General features: G+C 30.8%; 1 long non-coding RNA gene across 2 annotated transcripts; it reads right to left on the bottom strand.

The window, feature by feature from the left end:
• Nucleotides 1-256: 256 nt before the first annotated feature.
• On the bottom strand, nucleotides 257-16945 carry LOC129959087 (uncharacterized). 2 transcript variants are annotated; one of them, XR_008783392.1, is made up of 4 exons: nucleotides 16233-16945; nucleotides 12706-12977; nucleotides 4087-4755; nucleotides 257-3002 (listed from the first exon to the last, which is right to left on the bottom strand). It is a non-coding gene; the product is annotated as an uncharacterized LOC129959087 (long non-coding RNA). The 2 variants fall into 2 exon arrangements; XR_008783393.1 differs by lacking the exons at nucleotides 12706-12977; nucleotides 16233-16945 and adding exons at nucleotides 5830-5988; nucleotides 6113-8450.
• Nucleotides 16946-20587: the final 3642 nt, after the last annotated feature.

The raw sequence follows: 20587 nt of genomic DNA, 5'->3' as shown, positions 1-20587 counted from the left end.
TTCTACTTTAAATTAACTCAATATTCTTCAAAGGACTTGGATGTATGTATGTACGTCTTATATTCAGTTCACGGATTTGTTATAGGAGTGGCTTTCAAGAAATTTAATACGTTTATCGAAACAATTATTCGAAAGGAGACAAGAATATTTGGCAATTAAATACAAAATGAATTCTAAATACACAAACTTTATTTGCAAGTTTAATATACAACAATTGATCGTTTACAAAATTACTACAACATAAAAAGTAGGACAAACGCATTGAATTAAGAATTCAGTACAGATATCAAATTAAACAGGTATCAAACTGCTGTCTTATACAAAAAGCTTAAAAGGAATTCAAACAATTTTGAAAATAAAAGTACTCAGTTAACATAAAATTGACATACTTGAAATGGAAAATTTAATACAAGCATTGATTATTAAAATGTAATTAAAGAAACACATTTATATAAATTATTATTTAAGGATAGTATATAAATTGAACATTCATTCTAAGATTTTTCCAATGCATAATTCAATTTAGAATAAGTGATAATTTAATATTTTATTAAATAACTTGGAATAAAAATTGAAATTAAAATCTTCTGAAAAGCTCATAAAACTTAATTTACTCGTATTATTAATAAAAGAAAGCAATCTTACCTACATTATTCAACATTCATCGCATCCATTCACTTTTTTCCCCTCAACTAATATTTTATTATACTCGAGTAGATTTTTAGAAATTTTGATTCTTGCTAATCAAGCGCGAGAATCATTTTCTTCTAAGGTACATAGATCATTGTGATGATCAGGCACAATGATCAAATGCCTTCGAAGAATCGAAGGACATTTTGATTGGCTGGCCGGCCGAGTCAATCAAAGTATCCTCTATCCGCGGATGGAAGTAAAATTGAAGGCCAAAATGGCGAGATTTAGAAATCATTACTTATTATAAGATTAATGGTGAACTTGAAATGCTAACTTTTTTTTTAAATAAATTTATCATTAATTTACTTAAAATAAATTTAACAAGAATAAAATATTTTTTAAAAGCCTAACTGCAAATGGATGCAATGAACAGATGCTTATTTAATATAATTACAAATACTATGTTAAAATTTTTCTGAAAGTATTGAAATTAGGTTACAAATTAACGATCATTGATATGTTTTTAAATTTCTGTTCAGGAAAAATGAATGCTGTGCATTTTACGATTATTCAAATGTGAAAGTTAATGAAAAGAGAAGAAAGCACTATCATATCGCATTATTTAAGAATAATTACAGTTCCAATAATTAATATTACCAAATTCAATATATAAACATAAAATATCTTTGCAATGCACAATACTGTTTCACGTAGGCAAACATAAATTTCAGCCATATTTATGGGAAAATATTTAAATTTCAAATAATCTTTAAGAAAACAAAGTAGACATGTGGACAACGCATTTTTTTTTGCCATTTCTTTCATACAGGATACAGACGCGTTTCTCCCGCCATTGACAGCAGTGATTTTTGATATATTTTAAACTAGATAAACATGCAGATACATATTAAAGCAAATTTCATTTTCACAAATTTTGCTTTCAGATCAAAATTTTAATAAAAAAATTATAAAACAATATTTCAAAGGCTAATGTTAAGACCCTTATAGAAAAAAAAAATATTTCCTAAATCAGAATTATACGCACATAGCCATTACACTAAATATACTGAGTTTGTGGTAACTTATTTCATAGTCACAAAGTGAAGTTCTATTAATCATTTATTATCACCAATTTTTAATAAATTTAATAAGAATAGAATCTTGATTTAAAAAAATAATTGAAAATGGATGCAATGTACAGATATTTGATTAATATAGCTACAAAAATCGTGATAAAATTTCTCAAAGTGTTGAAATTAAATTTCAAATAATGATCTTTGACACTATATTTAAATTTCTATTCAGGAAAAATGAATGAAATTGCTTTCGCGATCTTTGACATTCAGTAATAAATGAAAATAAAGAAAGACTACTTTGTAAAATCTGTCAAAAAATTGAAAACTGTCTACAAACAATTATGTTGATGAGAAGGAATAACACCTAATCGGTTGACAAAAAATTAAATTTTTAGAATTTTAATAATGCAATCGATGATGAAAAAGAATGTTAACAAATCATCCAATATCATGAAAGTGTATTCTCCGTTGACAATGGAGAAATGTCAAATGCAAATTAAGGCGTTATATATTTTTTTATTTCAATTCTGTGACAGTGGTTGAGATCACTGGCTATATTGCTGGGAGAGTAACAAAAGTTCGACTTGTTAACTTCTAATAAGAGTATGGTTACAAATGAAATTTTGAAGTCAATTTTATACGCGTTGAAAGAAAAATTGATGGAAATTGGTTTTAGATATTCAGCAAAAAATCAAACACACTATCAAATTTTAATTTATCCATAAAAATGTTTCATATGTCTATAATATTTAAAAAAATACTTGTGTCTAAAAGAGTAGAATACAAATATCCACTTTGAAGGAAATATAATGTACCAGAAGCTATTAAAATGGACATATGCATAACAATTTCCAGAACAGTTAAGAAATATTGATTCATATGCCAAACACAGGCTTTGAACGATTTACATTCCATGCACTTCAACCTTTTCCAAGTTCCAAGAATTCCAAGTTCAAGAACAATTACGCATTGATTGAAAGAATTCCCCAAAAATATATAAATATTCAACACCTTAAAATAGAAGAACAAAGTATTTCAGAGATGTATTGATATCCTCAAGTAATGTTAACTACATATACATTTACATTTCCACCATGCATATCATTGATAATATATTGGCACAAAATACTCATTTTGGGTTTGCTCTAATATCAGACCAAAGACACAAGCTGCATCTGTTGGATCGCCATCCAATATTTCCTTTTAAAGGCACCGAGTTCTAATATTCGCTTGATGAAGATTCTGAATGCCATCCGTTTTACCGCTATCATTTCGGCCAACTCCTGTTAATATCTGAAAATATTAAATATTTGAATTAATATATATCTGAAAATATCTAGAATATCTTTAAATTCTGGAGTAGAAGTGACTTAATTTTGCACTTTAAATCAATTATCCAGTTGTTCCATAAAAGAATTTGCTTACAATTTTGTTATACATAGAAATGAAAATAAAAATTTTAAAATGTAGATTAATTAACACTTCGGCTTACTTACCATTTCGCTTTTTGAAATTTACATTTATATTAAAGTTTCACTTAAATCATTAGCTAAATAAAAAATATTTCGTTCCTGAATTTTCCGAAAAAGTTTATTCTCCAAGGATTAGAAGTGGCGCTAATAATGGATGCTGAAACAACCGTCCAATAACTGCCGTCACTGGTTATTCTTCTGAATACAGTAGGTTATTTTGCAAAGTCGTCAAAATGTTCTCAAAAGCCACTTAGGCTCCAAAGCAGACGCTTTCGTGCATAAGACAAAACATAGTCCAAAGTTTTGCTTGAAAAGTATTTCTTTCGTAGGTTTGTAGATGAAATTTTCTGGTTTATTTAAATACTTGAAAATAACCTAACTGATACAAGTATGTACCGATTACTTACTACGATTAACTAAGATAATATTTTAAATATCAACTGCAATATGTTTGATTCGTTCTAAAAAATGAGTTAATTGGAGGATGAAATAAGACTTGAAACAAAATTACACTGGAACATATTTTACTTATTTATCACATCCGTAGGTTTGAAGAGATTTCTGGCCATGCAACATATCTCTTGAAAATCTCAAATAAAATGATCAAATGTCAAATCTGAGATTTCTATTATAATTCAGGAATTTAGCATGTCATCTTGAGAATATTTTCCATGAAATAAGCACAATTAATGTGTATTGAGGGCGTGAGTATGGAATCGAAAAAGTCGTAACATACCAAGTGCGGATGCGTTTTTTCCCAGAAAAATTGCATCGGTAAATTGTCTAACTTATTAAAATAACTAACAAAATGAAAAAGTACATTGTTAGTTATTTGACAGTCGATTCAAATGATTGGATACAATCTTCATTTTAATACGACAGTTATCTTAATTTGCAAAACTTACCGAAATCACTTCAGTACCGTTCTTTCCTGTGCATCCAGACATCCTTTGTATATAGAGTTTGTAGCTGGAACTGAAAAGGCCTTTCATTCCACAGATGGAGTTTCGTTATTCAAATAGATGACATCAGATGTATTCTTTGCACAGTGCGCTGCTGTAGAATCAAATGCAGATTAGTTGATCTTTGTTTGCTTTATATGACGTTCTATTTCACCCAAGTATTTAAGTACAAGTAAACTGGAGCAAACGGATGTTATCTCACAAGTTCTTGCTGTCATTGCACAAAAAAAAATCCTCCAAATTAACATTGATTCCATAGTTTAATAAGAAGAAATCTTCATGGTTATTTTCTTCTATCACGGATTACACATGTTAAATCCACATGATTTTGCCCTCGTTTCTTTGAAACCACTTGTCTGGTATATGGAGAGATCATAAACCTTTCACTTTCAATCCACTGTGCAGACTGAATTTAAGTCTTGATAATTTGCGAGTATTAAAGGCGATGCATTTTGAACTTGGTTTAATATTCCTAGCTTTTGAAACTATCAATTATATCTGTTGGATCTCTGACCATAATTTAATTTGAAAAGGGTCCAAATTCCAAAATCCACTTGTAGGTTCCAGATATTTCCTGTTGAGCCATGGTCATTTCGGTCAAAACATGTCAATCTGAAAAAATTAAATAATTTAAATCAACAGATATGAAACTATCCATCAAGAATACCATGAAATGCAGGAGTATATGCAATTACAATTTTGCACTTTTAATCTGCACCGGTAATTCAAACTCTCGAAAAGAATTTGCCAGCGAGTTTATTTATGGAAAAAAATTAACTGTTTTTTAACTAAGAAAATTTTAGTTAAAGGAAAAATGACTTGAAAATTTTTAAATCTTTTCGTATTTGAAATACATTAGTAAAACATTTCACCCACCCATTTCATTTATTCTTTTAAAAAAGACGATTCTAATTATTTTTTTTTCTAGCGATACGCCTATTCATTTAGAGAAAATAAATGGAGCATCCAGTTTATTAATTATTCTTCAAGCAGAATTATTGATTATACTTTATATCATAAGGTTTATATGAAAACGAATTTTAGTTAGAATGCTCTTCTAATAAAAAGCCATATTATGCATCGAGATAAAATATGCAATTTCATTTAAAAACAAATCAATTTTAATTTTGTAAGGCTGCAATTTTAATTTTATAAAATTTCTTAAATAGATGCTTAAACAAGAATTTAATGATCTTAAACATCTACTGTTACAACAAATGAAGAATCTGAAAGAAAATTAATATATTTTTCTTAATAGCAATACGTTTGGTCATACTAGAAAGAAAGTTTCACTTTGGCCCATACAGAAACAATACAAAATTACCTACAAATATTTTTACCTTTTCATAGGTGCTGGAACCGGTTATTTGAAAGGGTTCCTGGCCAAGCAATATTTTTCTAGCGATGATGACATGCAGATGACCATTCCAAGCAGACTCCCCTTTCAGGCGAGTAATTACTTGGAAACACAACTATCGAAATTTGGCTCATGGATTACACGCATTTAATATTCAAATTCTTGTAGTTCTTATACTAGGAGGAATCAATTTTGATAAATGCTTTCAAATAATTATATTTCGCATCTTTTTTTCCCACCAGAAACTTGCTTTCTTGATGAACAAATTAAAATAACTTCCAAATGCCATATCGTTTTGTCAGTTTCATTAATAAAATTCGAGTACTTACTGTGCCTTTGGATACATAGACGTATCTTAAGCGAATACTTCCTCGCATCCAGCAAAATTGATATAGATGACATGTGTATGGAACTGAGAAAATACGGTGTTTGGCATCATATCTTTATCACGCAAATTAGTATCTATTAAGCGTCAAAAGTTATCCAGCCTATGAATAAATGATGCAATAAAATGAATACATTTTTATAGTTCCTTTTACCATTGCATAAAATCAAACGATTTTATTTAATCTTCATTTCGATATAACAATTATCATAAATAGCATAACTTACCGATATTACTTTGTGTGAAACAAAATTTTTTTTTGGCCATCTGGACAGCTACTATCCGTGCTTTTTGCCAAAAGCTGTAAAGGCAGTCCCTCCCTCTTCTTATGGTGAATGACGTTGTGCAATTGTTCCCATTAAACGGCTAATCTGCTTCTTTAATGATTTCTGTGACTTTCCATTTCACTCAAATGATTAAAAAATGTAATGAATCTAACAGAAACTATGTGGTTTAGTGAAACAGTTTAAATTCAAGATCTAATGTTCCAATCATTTTTACACATTGAAGATGCCAACTTAACATTCATTCAATCGGCACATTTGTAGAAAAAGGCACAAGAAAACAATCACCATGGTTCTTGTCTCTGTCATTAGCCTTTACCATGTAAAACCCATATAATTCTGGCACTCACGTCGTTTAGAAGCCACATGCATGGAATATCCAGAGACTATTAATGTTTCTTCCTCATTCTATCTAAGCGTCCATCAAGCGTGTATATTTTAATTCATCTTAGAAAGTTTCAAATAGTTAAAAATAGTTCAGCGGCAACTCATTGCTAGCGATTACCGTTTTTATATAGATATTATTCTAGTACAAGATACTTTTGTAGGATAATCTGCGCTGAAGCTCAAGGTTCAAAACATAACTGTAATTCAATTCAGAAAGTAAAGATTACCGTTTTTAAATTTTTGAAGGTGAATTGCAGAAAAGTGATCAAATTGTGCTTTTTTTGTTTACAACAAGCAACGTTGCTTTCAAACTACGTCTTTGTCTTAAAACATTTCATATTTTTAAAAATTTTATGAAAATGATTTTTTTTACATGTTTAAGTTCAAAGAGGTTCAATACCAAATTTGTATAAATAAAATTAGAATAGCTACATTTAAAAATGTTTATTTTTTATCTCTAAAGCTCGATTACCCAAGTTTTCCTATCGATGCTCCAGCCAATTACTTATTTTCATTGAAAGTTAGTGAAATTCTCCCCGCATTCGATATATGAGGTTATTCAAACTTCCTTTCTGTTGCGATATGGAGCGAACTAAATTGTTTCTAAATTCTGGGAGGAGAGAAGTTCAAATAAGCCGAGCTACTCTATTCAGAAGAAATGACATGCCTTCAACATCAGAAATAGCTTATCAGTTTACGGTTGATCGACAATGCAAGCCTCAATCAAAACTTTTTTTCATGGGATGTGAAATTGTTATATCAATTAGAAGAATAATGAATATATAGAATATTAAATAGCCGAGGCCCACAAGATTACTTTTCATATTAGATAGGGATTTTAATTCCAAGACGGAGAAAGAAGGGTGGTTAAAAGAGCGAAATGTTTCATAATTGAACATTATGGAAAAGGAGCAATTATTGTTCTATATTGCAAGAACTGCGCGTTTAAATTTAAAATACAATTAAAATAAACTTACTTGAAAGTATAGAAATTTTGAAATTAACCTAAGCTTCATTCCAGTTAAAAGTCCTCTTAAGCCCTTCCAAATGAGAATAAGTATTATTCGAAGAAATTTTCTAGAAAATCTGTAACGTCCATGAAATAAATATTTTTATTTTAATAGTATTTGAAATTTTATGGGGAAAAGAGCGAATTTTTTTAGGACTCCTATCAAATTTAACGAAATATGAATTTAATTTATTTCTGCTCCTCAGAATGTAAGCATTAAAATGCTATGTGTCGATACTACTCAACCATTAAAAATTTACTACATTTATTGGCTACAATCTTTATGAATTGCATTTGTTGTCTTGAGCTGAGAGTTCTCATTATGAGAGATTTTCGGAAATAATGTCACGAAGCAAATTTCATTAGTTCACTCGATTTATCTGTTAATTGATTGTTCAATCTTTCTTCTGACGGGAGAATATTCCAAGGCAGAGTGGGAACTCGGCATTATTAATCAGTCATATACCCATAAAAAAATCCATAACTGCTGGATTGGTGGAATTCAAATTCAAAATGTTTTTGTTTTAATTATTAACAAAGGCCTTCAGAAATGAACTGGATTTAACATTTAAGAATTGACTAAGCATTCTGTTAAGCTTCATTTCGCATTACTTTTCTACTTCGAATTGTCTTGCGTTCTATCGAAATATTGTTCGTAATGTCAAACTAAGCTACGCTGAAATAGATGAAGTAGCTTATTCTTATGAAATACACAATATCGGCACCATTTTTCCATTTAACATTTTCTATTTTCACAATTCTGACACACACATTTCATACACTGCGCCAAAACTTCAAAATCACAATTTACACACGCAATACCCATGCCGCTTCCAATACCACCCTCGACATTACAATCCACACTCACACGCATTACCCACGCCGCTTCCAACACCACCCTCGACATTACAATCCACACTCACACACATTACCCACGAGTCTTCCAACACCACCCTCGACATTACAATCCACACTCACACACATTACCCACGCCGCTTCCAACACCACCCTCGACATTACAATCCACACTCACACACATTACCCACGCCGCTTCCAACACCACCCTCGACATTACAATCCACACTCACACACATTACCCACGCCGCTTCCAACACCACCCTCGACATTACAATCCACACTCACACACATTACCCACGCCGCTTCCAACACCACCCTCGACATTACAATCCACACTCACACACATTACCCACGCCGCTTCCAACACCACCCTCGACATTACAGTCCACACTCACACACATTACCCACGCCGGTTCCAACTCCACCCTCGACATTACAATCCACACTCACACACATTACCCACGCCGCTTCCAACTCCACCCTCGACATTACAATCCACACTCACACACATTACCCACGCCGCTTCCAACTCCACCCTCGACATTACAATCCACACTCACACACATTACCCACGCCGCTTCCAACTCCATCCTCGACATTACAATCCACAGTCACACACATTACCCACGCCGCTTCCAACTCCACCCTCGACATTACAATCCACAGTCACACACATTACCCACGCCGCTTCCAACTCCACCCTCGACATTACAATCCACAGTCACACACATTACCCACGCCGCTTCCAACTCCACCCTCGACATTACAATCCACAGTCACACACATTACCCACGCCGCTTCCAACACCACCCTCGAAATTACACAACCCGCTTCTAGCACCACCCTCGAAATAGATTGCAATCCCACACACATCTATGCCGTCACCCCCCCCCCGTGTTCCGAAACCAGAATTCGCAAGCTACTCCACCGCTCCATGATTCTCTCAAAGCAACACGTACTGCTAACACCAGCCTCAGGCCACAATTCCCATACTCTCACACACGCCATTACTCATGCCGATAACTCCATAAATTTCCGCTTCTCAATTTTACATACATCATCCGAATAAGGACGAGTGAATCATTTCTGTTTTACAACACAATAGATGGCGAAATGACTTGCCACGCTTTCATATTTCCCATTGACCCTTTCCACATTCGATTATGTTGTATTCATTGCTTTCTCCATTCACTGCATAATTCGCCATTGCAAAGATTAGGCTTCAGACACAATATACTCCAATAAAGTGCATTAATTCTCTTCCTCACAATATATCTGTGCGTAACATGAGACGTGAAAAATGTGCAGCACTAGGCAATTTTCTCATTCGCATTATGCATTTCAAAATGAGAACAAAACGAACGACAATACTCCTCATTGCGTCAAGGAGATCAAATATTTTGCATTGAAATGAACACGAAAACAGAATTTAAAAAATACCGAACCCAGGGTTTCTTTATGATGGTTTTGATGAGCTACATATTTACTAAAGCAGGGAAATCTATACTTATATAAAGCTCAATGTGTGTGTGCGTGTTGGCGCTCTACAGGCCAGACCGTTTGACCTACAACTACCAAATTTGGTACATGTATACCTTGGTGTATGCACCTGAAGTCCCGTTTTTGAATTTTTAATTAGAATTTTAATTATTAATTAAAAACTTGCTTTCCCGCCAAAAAAAATTCTCATTTTCCCCACCTCCAAATGAGTAAGGCTTAAGTTTTCCCATGCTAATGAGGCTAGGCTAAAGATTTTTCGACCGATTATTTCAAACGATTCATTTTATTTTCTTAATGTTTGATGCATTTAAAATTAAGCACTGTTAATTAATTTGCTCATGATGAATCTGAGAACATTTTGTTGACAAATTCTTGAGATATTACATAAATTAAGAAAGGTATTTTTTTAGTGTCCATTAAATTTTAAACCCTCAGTGACTGTTTTTAGTAATCATATTATAAAAAAAATGCTTCGTTTCAGTAAAAAATATTGTTATATTAATTGCCAATTAATCCTTTCCAGTTTAATTTAAGGCATAAATTCTAGAGGAGCTAACAGAAAATTAGAGAGATATATATTACATTATGACTGAAGGCCTTTATAATATTACGAGTGAATTATATGACTATCAAAATTTGAAGTTTTAAAATATTTTGATGAAGAAGCTATTAAAGTAGGAATTGGATAAAATATTTAATTATTAAATTTTAACGAACATTAAGATTGGCGAACCGGCTGACAGCCAAAGGTGGCTAGTAGTAAATAAAACAGGATTCGTCATATGCAAATGAGTATTAACTTTCGAAATTCCATAAAAATATTTCCTATACTCTATACGGCTTTCCCAGACAATTTATGAATTTTAATATTGGATTTCTCTCAATACCAGCTTGTCCAAATCTGATCTCCATCAATTCCCGATTATGTCTCTGAACTCAGAAAAATTCGGCTCATTGCAATCAAATTACATTATGAATAAATCAAATTTTAATTAAAATGCTGTTTGCTTTGGATAATACACGAATGGTTCGACACTTAAATTTAAAAGCACGTATTTGGATGCACGAATCTGACGTAAAGCATGGAGCACTATTAACATTTTCCTTGGAATTGCTTTAAAATTACACTTTAAAACATACAAACTGAAATTTCAGATATTAGTGGCACTTAAATGACAAGACAAAGTATTTTTTAAAATTTCAGCTAATAACATTGAATTTTAACGTTTATTTAACAAAGTAATTTTCAGGCGGAAAACGATAAAAATACACCCTCTGAAATGTTAAAACATCTCATTTCAAGTAATAGCATGTCCGAGAATTCATGATTTGATTGAATAAAGACAATTCCAACGAAATGAAAGCGGACAATATTAACCAAATAGCTCTTAGTATATAAATATTCAAAAATATCAAATATGTTGATGCAATTTAGATTTTTTCCATTAATATAAACTTACATGAATGATATCAAAATAAAAAGGGGAGACCTACACTACTAATAAAAAGGAATTTCATTTTAATGTGAAACAGTAGTGTGCCATTGAAGAAAATTTAAAGAGAAAGAATTAGTTCGAACAGAGAGAGAATGTTGAAGGTAACGATCGGCAATATCAGGCACTACGGATTCGAAATTAACGAAAAGCACTTCATTCATCCTCAATAACACCTACTACAAAGTAATGCTATTTCACATCCTATGAAATGTTAGGGAAATCAGAATTTCAATAGAACAGAATTGGAAAATGGCCTTATCACTCAGAAATTTATCATTTCAAAAAAAAAAAAATCGGTTAAAGTATTTTTTCCAATTTGCTTTTATATTTTTACCATTCAGAAGAAAAGTTTCATTTACAACACGCATATTTTTACCTTGAATTTTCGAAATGTTCTTAAGCATTTAACACTAAATCATTTCTCTAAACATAGGAAATTTGAAATTTTTCAGTTCTATAGTGCAGGAAATTGTTTTAATGCTTGGAGTTTTAAAATATGTACCAACATTTTATTCCTTTTCTTACAAAACAATTAATCTTGGATTCAATTAAATTCTGCTTTGGCCCTAACATCAAGTATCAACTATGAAATTAAATTTTAAGCGCAACAACATCAAAATTCCCCTTTCGATTAAATATTAATTTACTTTGACAACAAATTTATCCAGATGAAAAATTTAATTTTTACTGCTCAATCCGCGATTTACCATATCACAATGCATAAGCAAAAGTTGGAATAACAGCATATAATCAGCAAACCTAGATCACGTTTGAATATTAGGTAGAAACTACAGGAATTATTAATTAGAAATATACCGAAATGAAACTAAACCGGGATTTAAATGAAAGCATTTTATGAAGAATCCATATTTAGAGAGCGTTTGATATCCGAATAAGAAAAAAATAGCGAAAATTACTGGCATAAAAATGAACAACATTTTCTGTGATTTTGGAAAATTCCCTTTAATGATTTTAATAATTATTGTATCAGAAAATATTTAATTTTCGTTTTTAACTTCTGGGAATTTTAATTATTGCCAGGTTACTCTTGCTTTGCGGTTCATTCATTTTTGAAAGAATTCCATTGCTCCGTATTCAAACTGCCTTTCGTGTTCTTTTAAAATTATCTTGATTGGAATTAAATTTGCTCGATTTGTAAATTCTTGGAAGGCAACAAAATCTGAATCTAGTATTTTGAAAGAATAGGGAAGAAACATTGATACTTTCTGAATATTCGATGCATGTAATCTCTAAGCGGGTAAGATGCCACAATTATATAGACATACCTGGTTAGTCTAATGCGATAGAATGGGAAATCCAAGAGAAAATATCTTCCTCTTCCATCTAAAAATGGCTTGGTTCAGTGTGGTGCGATTCAGATGGGGATCTTTTCCGAAACCAGCTTGGATCCAGTATTGTATTTTCAAAAAGAAATCGAAAGGACGACACTTGGCAGCGACGATAACTTCGATATATGAAATCCATCACATCAGGAGAGTTGGGTATAAAGATGAAGGTGTCGCTTCTACTTCACACTTAATCTTTGCGGAATGATGAGCTATAAGAGAAAATGCAATTTATAATATTTACGCAAATTATAAACAAACTGCAGAAAATTTTTTCTATTTTTTTTCGAATTGGAACATATTTTATATTGATTCATATCGAAAATTCTTTTTCGCTTTACGGTCATTTCGCATTACGAATAAAATTTTGGAATGAACTAAACTTGAGAAAGTGCAATTTCACTGTCTCTTATCTAGGCCACCGAACCACTATTTATAATAGTAAACATTCCTCCTCGAGTTGCTTTATTTAGCTTTACAATAACATAGGAAATGTGACAGAATGAATGAATAATTTTTCATTGCACAAGGGCTAGAGCTGACCAAGCTGCACCAAATGAGAATGCAACGTGCATGTTAAAGACGCAATAGAATATTAAAATATATGAACATCCCACTGCATGGCAGAAAACGTGATCTTGCCCTAACATAACGATGTTACAGTCCTGTGCGTTTAATAACATTTTACGTAAGATGAAGGAAATATAACTTTCATTGGCATTACTACATATATTTTCGCATATGTACATTTAAAGAGTTTCTTCTTAGCACCTTTGAAAGCGTTACTAGTTTTACAGGGTTTTTCTGTGGCACCACAGTGAGCTGTTTTATGCCACAAATGTTACTTGTTGTAAATAATATTTCAAAGTAAGCTGTGGTAATAATATAATTTTATTGCACAAGATTCATCGGTCACGCCTACGGCTCTGAATGCGTTTACAAAATGTTATAGTAATAGAATTGAAGAAATAGAAATCTCAATTTCAAGTGTTTTTTTTAAAGAAAACTACGACACGAAACGGTTTTGCATGATGTGCTATCAAAAAAATAAAACTATAGAATGCAAATGCAAAAAATTAAGGGTTTATATTTTAAACATAAACAAAACTTTGATATGTTTTATATAGCATTACTTTTTTTTCACAGCTTTGTATTTACGATGGTAAACGGTAAAAATTTATAAAGATTCATATTCTTTCAAATCTTGTATTTCAGAAAACCTCTTCGAGCCAGTCTTAGCATCGCAGCCAAGTCGAGGATCTGTCACCTCTAATCCCATGTCATACAACGTATTAATTTAGTGCTATTAGAAGCATGGACTGTTAAAATTTACATCCTACATTATGCTGCTCATTAGAAATTTTCCAGTAAGCTTTCCATAAATTGTGAGGATTGATGACGCTCATTATGCATTGAATGTAAAGCTCTTCGTGCAGACATTTGGACCTGAAATGATTAAATTTGGCTAATAGTAACTTACCGAGGCGTGGCATTTACAAAAAGATTCATTCTCCCCCCCCCCATATTTTAGATTTTTAACTAAAATTTAAATTTATTCCCATATTTATTTCTACTAATAAAAAAATGTTTCTTCAGCCATTCTGGAACAAATAACAAACCTATTTTTATACGAAATCAAAATTTTTTTTTCAATGATACTCTATTTTTTCAGCGTGTTTCATTTTTTCAAGTTTTTTTTAGTTTTAAGAAATAGTAACAACGCTTCTTTTCTGTATACTAATTCAGCTTACTAATGATTTTCATCTTTATTAGTAGTATAAATACAGATAATTGTCATCTAAATTATTTTGAATTAAGGAATACATTGCTTTGCTCATTTTATATCAGTTTGATACTAAGCTGCCACAAACAAATTCATTTGAATGCTGGTGGATATCAAATCCTTGATACAAGAACCTAACATTATTTCTCATTTTATCTTGCGAAAGACATGCACAAGTTTTTAATTTGCTCAAAAACAGATGTATTCGAAATGCGGAAAAGACTAGAAATGCGGAAAAGACTAGAAATGCGGAAAAGACTTGAAATGCGGAAAAGACTTGAAATGCGGAAAAGACTTGAAATGCGGAAAAGACTTGAAATGCGGAAAAGACTTGAAATGCGGAAAAGACTTGAAATGCGGAAAAGACTTGAAATGCGGAAAAGACTTGAAATGCGGAAAAGACTTGAAATGCGGAAAAGACTTGAAATGCGGAAAAGACTTGAAATGCGGAAAAGACTTGAAATGCGGAAAAGACTTGAAATGCGGAAAAGACTTGAAATGCGGAAAAGACTTGAAATGCGGAAAAGACTTGAAATGCGGAAAAGACTTGAAATGCGGAAAAGACTTGAAATGCGGAAAAGACTTGAAATGCGGAAAAGACTTGAAATGCGGAAAAGACTTGAAATGCGGAAAAGACTTGAAATGCGGAAAAGACTTGAAATGCGGAAAAGACTTGAAATGCGGAAAAGACTTGAAATGCGGAAAAGACTTGAAATGCGGAAAAGACTTGAAATGCGGAAAAGACTTGAAATCAGGGGAATTTTACAGTCCACTTTTTTTTACACTTATATTGAACGAGAGGCAATAATGTGCCAAAGCAAAGTAATTTCGAATAGAAGTGAAACTACAACTATCTGCAACATTATAGATTTTTTTAACTTTGAAAAGAATACGAATTATTCACTAAAAAGTTAAATAAACAAGTAAAACTACTTGGACAATGGTGAAATGATGAACTGGATTATTCTCATTTTTTGTATCTAAATCATATTCAAAGTCATGAAAATAAATTATTTCTTTAATAGAAATTAGTTATTTGAAAGTATTCGTGAACTTCAATAACAGTTATACACAAAACTAGCTTGAATGATTTTTTTATTTACTTTCCATTCAGATTTCTTCCGTTTTATGAAAACTAAGAACTGTGTCAAGTTTGGTGCTTTTTCAAATCTGATATTTTTTTATAAAAAGAAAGTTCTAAAATTTTCTATTATATGAATTTTTTGTACACTTATTTATAAGATGAATCTCGAACATTCTTCGTTTTTGATAGAATTTTGAATTAAATATTCCCAAGAAAAACTGAAACGCTTGACTTTATCCTAGTAGAATAGTATTGTCGAATTTTTAGTTGAATTTCCCGAATCCAGAAACTAATTCAACAAAAATTTAAACTATGTAATATTATTACACTTCATAGTAATTAAATTCCATAAAGTTAATGAACAACTTTCACATTTTAAATTGATTCATTTCAATTTAGTAAACGACAGCAGTCATGGTATACTCATTAATTATATAAATTGTGATACACATTCAAAATAATGCAATAAACCTGTTCAGAAAAAAGAAATTTATTGAGAATGGATATTTCAGTCGAAAAAGTGTTCGAATCTTCAGTAAATAAAATACTCGTATTTCTTTATTATATTCATGTGAACTCGGGAAAAAAAACACAGCTTACCCATTATCATCTAGTCCAGCATCTATAGTGAACAGGTTTTAAAAATGGTACCTGCTAGTACTGAAGACTTCGGGATATTTAAAACATTCAGTAGTACCATAGACATTAATAAATTGCATTATCTTTCGAGTTCGAATATATACAGACATTTTCTATAATTTACAAAATCAGTCTTCAACCTTATACAAGGAACAACAAAATGAGAAGTAGCAAATCTTCAGAATATTTATCGGTTTTTGAGAGTCTTGAAATGTCTCATCAATCCTTCTCTTCTTCCAAAGATAAATGCAAGGTGGCTACTCAACAAGCCGATATTAAAAAAGGGCTACAAAAATAATTATCCAAATTTGAACCCTAAAGAGGCAAACGCAGTAAATATAAATATTTTTAAATAGGCAAGAATAATTTCGATATATTTGAAAAGAAATCTTTCGGATTTTGTAGAAAATGAGGGCAAAGTGAAACAAAGGTAGCCTGTAAAATGGTTAGCAATCACAGGTGATCATTCCATGTGCTATAAGCGGATTTTCACTTAAGGAACATCAAAAAGTGAGGACTCAGTAGCATAGGCGTCAATGAAGGTACACCATGATACTGTTTGGCTCCGAATCCTAACTAATATTTTCTGACATGTTCCGGAAAAACTTTATTAAATACTTCAAAGAGCTGGTTATGTAGTCTTCGTCCTAGCTGGATTTTGTTACTCGTCTTCTTTCTTCCGTTTCCCGAATGGATCATACAAAAGTGATGTAATTAATACTAAGCCACACAATATTTCCAACAAAAAAGTAGGAAGCCGAAGACCGCCAATATTTGATCGAAAATATAAGAAATGTAAGAATACAGAACTGACGATACATTATTTTAACTTTTCTGTTCCGTAATTTAATTATATGAAGTACTATTTTAATGCAACACGAGACTTATTTTAGGACTGATTTTATAAATTTGGTCTTATAATGAGGATGACGTTCCTGCCTGGAAGTTTCTCTGGAAGTTATTGATTGCGTGATTTTAATAAAAAAAATAATTACAACATTTTATTATGAGTAATCGTGTAAATATAAATGTTTAAATATTTTATTTCAAATCTGCTATTCATGTGCTGATTGCAGAATGTCTATTTGTGTACAGGAATTTCGAATAGTTCAACTATCCCAAATGGATTCTTATAAATATTGAAGGGTATATAATATAATAATTAATATTAATAAATATATAATTATTATATAATAATTAATAATAATATAATAATTATAATTAATATAATAATATAATAATTACGCACACTCCCGCCTCAGTGATTATTATAAACAAAAAAGAAAAAAAAAATGTGTTAAAAATATATTCTATCTCGCGGAAAAAGTGTTTTATTCTGAGAATTTACATTTATTGCATTTATTTGAAAATTTCGATACACCAGAAAAATAATGACTCTTAAGTAAATACTAGACTCGATGGAAATGAATCTAAGCTCTAGTTTGAAGGCATGAACTTTTTTGTTGGGACCTCAAAATCGTGAGTATTGTTCAGCAGACAGGATCCAAGCATCCTTTTAGCAGAAACTGAATCCAACACAAGCTGAAGACGCTTAACCCAGGTGGATTGGATTCATCAGGATCATAAATTGAATTGCACTTGTCATTCTACGATGGCGAAGATGAAATTTTATCCTCTAAAATTATAATGCCATATTATCCATATAAGATTCCAGTTTCCTACGGGAAGTTTACTTAAATTTGATATGACTCATTTCTTCTATTTACAAAACATCGAACAGATTATCGATTTTAAAAGGGCTATCTTAAAAGTACCGAAAAATAAAATATTTTTAAAAATACTATGTCTGAAAATTTATGATAATATTTCATTGTTTTAGATATCAGTTTCATCCCTCTCAGTATCCATTTTTACTTGTCAGAGTAAATTTTGAGCATCAGTCATTTTGAATATTGTTAGAGTTGTTGGAGATACATCTTTTACAGCATCTTCTATGACGTTCAAACATAAGAATTACTTTAAAATGTTGAATTTTCATCTGGCAACTTTCTATATCATGAAAGGGGGGGGGTATTTTTTTCGCGAAACTTAGACTTTATAATCAAACACTATAATAAAAAAAATCTTTGATCAAATAGTTCTGCTTTCAGAGAATATTTGAAGCAATTTTTGCAAGTAATTCAGATTCATCTAATTCTGAGGCAAATATTTTTTTAAACTCAATTACAGGAAAATTATTATCATTTTATCATATAAAATCTGTAACCTTTACTTCCATTTGCTGATATTTCACGCCAGAATCTTTTTAGAATAACCTGACATTCTAGTATGCAAATGCTATTTCGTCACTTTATCGTTTCCCACTTTTCAACCTTTTCCTTGGAATTGTTTATAAGCGACTATCGTATATTTATTTGATTTGTCACAAAAAGTTTACAATTCAATGTAAGTAAATAAATTTCAAAATCTTTTCATAGTACACGTAGATAATACGTATAAAAAAAGTTTTGAAATCGATAATGTTATCAAAATTAAACTTTAATGAGTATATTTGAGAATCGAATTATCCAAGTAAAAAACAGAATGTTGTGCTACTTGTTTAAGGTTTTTGTATTGCATGTTTTGATAAATTATTTCCAAAATGCAAATTTGTGATTCGATTATAATAAAATGAGTTTCTATTGAATTTTCAACTAAAAACATTTAATTTCATGGTTGCGGACGATTTTTAATTTATAAATGTTCTTTTGATTAATTATTCTTGCAATGACTGCTTAAACTATACGGGATCATTAAGATTAACAATGTATGAATTTCAGACGTAAACTATCTTGTTTCTAAGAATCTCAACTTTTTGAATGAGTTAATCTGTTTATAATTTTAGAATGAGTAACGCCTGCATATTTATTTCTTTTAACCTACAATAATACGATATTGTAAATACTATCTATATCATCTGCTTTGCATTTCAATTTCTTATATAGGCTTACTATTTTATTGAAAGTGTTAATAAATGTATATAAACAATACTCAAAATATGTTTGCGACTATGTTAATATATCCAAATATTCATTTCGACTAATAAGATTGAATTGCTTTCATTGGAGAGTTCATTCCTTAATATTTGGAAATGGAATTCTGCTTTTGAATGTATGAATTTAATTCAAAAATGTTGAAAAATTGTAATCTATATGCTTTTAAGGATATTCCAGGGGTTTTTAATTCTGAGATTTAGATGTAACTTTTTTTCTGTTGGAATGTCATTTGAAATGCAAGAGTCGCCTTTATTGAAGGGTCCCAAAAGGCATTCTACTGAAATATTCATGTAAATTTCTTTTGTATCATAATTATGGAAATGCTACAGAAATTTGTACAGAATTCATTTTTCTCATAATTAATGTTTCATCTGAGAATTTTACTATACTTTCAATATTTAACCGCGATCTAGAAGTCTGGTAGGAAAAAAAATTACAATGTTTTTATAAAAATTTCAAAACATTCTACTTGGAATAAAAAGTTCTTGCAAATATCACGTGGTCATAAAAATTTCTGGTTCCGACTCATCAGTATCATTTGAATCTGTAGAAATATTTTAAATTCATGACGTGAAATCACACTCCGTCTTTTTGGAAGTGGGATTTAAGTATTATCTGCATACCTGAAATGATTTCGTTGAAATTCTATTTTAAGAGTTAATAAACTAGTTAAAGAATAAAACTCGTATTTGGTGTTTTAATTCAAAGATTTAAAGTAAAAAATGTTAGTTTTTGTGGTAATTCCAAATAATTTAATTACAGAATAAAGTACAGAATAATTTCTAAATACAGAATAAAGGAAATTAAAAATTTCTAATCTGTATAGCGTTACCCCAACTGGCGTAGAAAAATTCACGCATTTGCGTTACCGTAACTGGCGTTGAAAATTCACGCATGCGCATTGCGTTCTGATTGTTGACAATATTATCAACGGATGATTCTTGATTTAAATTATTTTTAGGTTAGTTTCATGCTTTTGTAATTAAATTGTATTTATGTTAGTTATATATTATTTGCATATGCTTATAATTTTAAGTAGTACATCGTTTTTTAAGTAGTTTTTTAAACCTGTTTTCGACCGATTATTTTAAACGATTCATTTTATTTTCTTATTGTTTGATGCATTTAAAATTAAACATTGTTAATGAATCGATCCGTTCATGATGAATCTGAGGAAATTTTGTTGACAAATTCTTGAGATATTACATAAATTAAGAAAGATATTCTTTAGTGCCCTAAAGTTTAAACGCTCAGTGACTCTGTTATCAGTAATTATATTATAAAAAAGTGCTTTGTTTCAGTAAAAAATATTATTATATT

The sequence above is a fragment of the Argiope bruennichi genome, chromosome X1 (assembly GCF_947563725.1).
Source record: "Argiope bruennichi chromosome X1, qqArgBrue1.1, whole genome shotgun sequence".
NCBI classification, from domain to species: domain Eukaryota; kingdom Metazoa; phylum Arthropoda; class Arachnida; order Araneae; family Araneidae; genus Argiope; species Argiope bruennichi.
This window is presented reverse-complemented; position numbering and strand designations above follow the sequence as displayed.